This window comes from Anomaloglossus baeobatrachus, unplaced genomic scaffold (genome assembly GCF_048569485.1).
Source record: "Anomaloglossus baeobatrachus isolate aAnoBae1 unplaced genomic scaffold, aAnoBae1.hap1 Scaffold_4183, whole genome shotgun sequence".
NCBI lineage: Eukaryota > Metazoa > Chordata > Amphibia > Anura > Aromobatidae > Anomaloglossus > Anomaloglossus baeobatrachus.
This window is the reverse complement of record NW_027443518.1, coordinates 1-2,500: the sequence shown is the minus strand read 5'-3', so window position 1 is coordinate 2,500 and position 2,500 is coordinate 1. Positions and strand designations below refer to the sequence as shown.

The 2,500-nt window shown below is 46.1% G+C and overlaps 4 non-coding genes across 4 annotated transcripts; 3 read left to right on the top strand and 1 right to left on the bottom strand.

Annotated features, from left to right (window-relative positions):
* The first annotated feature begins 516 nt into the window (after positions 1 to 516).
* On the top strand, positions 517 to 589 carry TRNAA-AGC (transfer RNA alanine (anticodon AGC)). The gene has a single exon. It is a non-coding gene; the product is annotated as a tRNA-Ala (tRNA).
* Positions 590 to 695: 106 nt separating this feature from the next.
* On the top strand, positions 696 to 781 carry TRNAY-GUA (transfer RNA tyrosine (anticodon GUA)). Its single transcript is given in 2 exon segments — positions 696 to 732; positions 746 to 781. It is a non-coding gene; the product is annotated as a tRNA-Tyr (tRNA).
* A 428-nt stretch (positions 782 to 1,209) lies between these two features.
* TRNAN-GUU (transfer RNA asparagine (anticodon GUU)) lies at positions 1,210 to 1,283 on the bottom strand. The gene has a single exon. It is a non-coding gene; the product is annotated as a tRNA-Asn (tRNA).
* Positions 1,284 to 2,294: 1,011 nt separating this feature from the next.
* On the top strand, positions 2,295 to 2,380 carry TRNAY-AUA (transfer RNA tyrosine (anticodon AUA)). The gene is given in 2 exon segments: positions 2,295 to 2,331; positions 2,345 to 2,380. It is a non-coding gene; the product is annotated as a tRNA-Tyr (tRNA).
* Positions 2,381 to 2,500: the final 120 nt, after the last annotated feature.

The following is a 2,500-nucleotide window of genomic DNA, read 5'->3' as shown; positions in this document are numbered from 1 at the left end:
TATGAGATCATTTTCATAGAAGTCGCCAAATCTCTTCTGTCAACACAAACGCGTTTCTGATCAAAAATATAAACCAAAGGCCCAAATCCCTGCTCATCACATGCTGATGGAAAAAGAAGAATTCCCCACGTCACAGCATTTCCTATAACCCGGGTGTTTTTCAGCCCCACAGCCAAAAAGACCAATGGCTCTGCATGCGTATTTGCTGCATCGCAACTTTCTTCTCCAAATTATTAAGGCTTTTTTCATGCCTTACCACTCAGTTCTGCACATATGTGCAAAGGGTTTGCTTGGAAGAGGTGTGCATGTATTCATAAGCCCCCCGTCACCCTATAAACTCCTCCGATGATCTTCTACTATGGCAAAATGGTATCCGCACTTAAAAAAAAAAAAAAAAAAAAAGCGATCTACTTTTCAGAAATCAGTTGCCATGTAACAATGCAACGTCACACCTGACTTTATGTGAAAGCCACCACAGGGTGTGGGAAGAAAGTAAAGGCAAGTCTACCATGCCAGGGGGGATTAGCTCAAGTGGTAGAGCGCTCGCTTAGCATGCGAGAGGTAGCGGGATCGATGCCCGCATTCTCCAAAGCTGATTTTGTTTTTTTCACATGGTAGTCGAGAGTTTCTTTTTACCTCATGCTCAAGGCTCCAACAGCTAAAACTAGGAGGCTTTCAAGCATGAGCAAAACATGCCTTCGATAGCTCAGCTGGTAGAGCGGAGGACTGTAGCAGTAAATCAGCAATCCTTAGGTCGCTGGTTCAATTCCGGCTCGAAGGAATTTTTTGTGAATTCTATCGGATGGTTCATCCTCCTGGTCAACACAGCCACCGGTATGCTCCTTCTGTCCATCTACAACAGGTCTTTTAGAAAGGTTTCCTCCGTTGTACCCGAGGAGGTCAAAACAAAGGCAGAGAGCAACAGAGATTTACTTGTTGGGAGAGCAGCTCAGCTGAAACCCAACATGGAATCTTTTCCACCCATAACATGCGATGCCAGCAAAAGAGACCATGGTTCCTGGGAAAACACGGCTAACCTCCTTCCCTCTATCGACAAAGAGCTCTTTTAGAAAGGTCTCTTCTGTAGTATCTAGGGAGTTCAAAAGGTAGGTAGCGAGCAAGCAACAGGGCTTTTTATTGGAAGAGCAGATGAAAGCCAACGTGGAATCTTCTTCCCCCGTAGCATGCTACTCAAGCAAAAGTGGCCCACGTCCCTGGGTGGGCTTGAACCACCAACCTTTCGGTTAACAGCCGAACGCGCTAACCGATTGCGCCACAGAGACGCAGATGTCTGGCCTTTCCACGGGAACTCCCAGCCAGGCCAGGCGAAGGTTCCTCAGGGGAACCTTTGAACATAATATGACAAAAAGAAATCAGCAAAAACAAAGAGACAATTGCCGGTGCTCAGTAGAGCTCAAGTTGCCGACAATAAGATCCTGCTGTCGGATTCCATCCCATAGACACCCTCCCTTCTAGTCACTTTTCAAAAGTCAGTCGATAAGTACAATTCTCCTCAAGGTAGCAGCATCCAGCAGCAGAGTGGCGCAGCGGAAGCGTGCTGGGCCCATAACCCAGAGGTCGATGGATCGAAACCATCCTCTGCTATGAGATCATTTTCATAGAAGTCGCCAAATCTCTTCTGTCAACACAAACGCGTTTCTGATCAAAAATATAAACCAAAGGCCCAAATCCCTGCTCATCACATGCTGATGGAAAAAGAAGAATTCCCCACGTCACAGCATTTCCTATAGCCCGGGTGTTTTTCAGCCCCACAGCCAAAAAGACCAATGGCTCTGCATGCGTATTTGCTGCATCGCAACTTTCTTCTCCAAATTATTAAGGCTTTTTTCATGCCTTACCACTCAGTTCTGCACATATGTGCAAAGGGTTTGCTTGGAAGAGGTGTGCATGTATTCATAAGCCCCCCGTCACCCTATAAACTCCTCCGATGATCTTCTACTATGGCAAAATGGTATCCGCACTTAAAAAAAAAAAAAAAAAAGCGATCTACTTTTCAGAAATCAGTTGCCATGTAACAATGCAACGTCACACCTGACTTTATGTGAAAGCCACCACAGGGTGTGGGAAGAAAGTAAAGGCAAGTCTACCATGCCAGGGGGATTAGCTAAAGTGGTAGAGCGCTCGCTTAGCATGCGAGAGGTAGCGGGATCGATGCCCGCATTCTCCAAAGCTGATTTTGTTTTTTTCACATGGTAGTCGAGAGTTTCTTTTTACCTCATGCTCAAGGCTCCAACAGCTAAAACTAGGAGGCTTTCAAGCATGAGCAAAACATGCCTTCGATAGCTCAGCTGGTAGAGCGGAGGACTATAGCAGTAAATCAGCAATCCTTAGGTTGCTGGTTCAATTCCGGCTTGAAGGAATTTTTTGTGAATTCTATCGGATGGTTCATCCTCCTGGTCAACACAGCCACCGGTATGCTCCTTCTGTCCATCTACAACAGATCTTTTAGAAAGGTTTCCTCCGTTGTACCCGAGGAGGT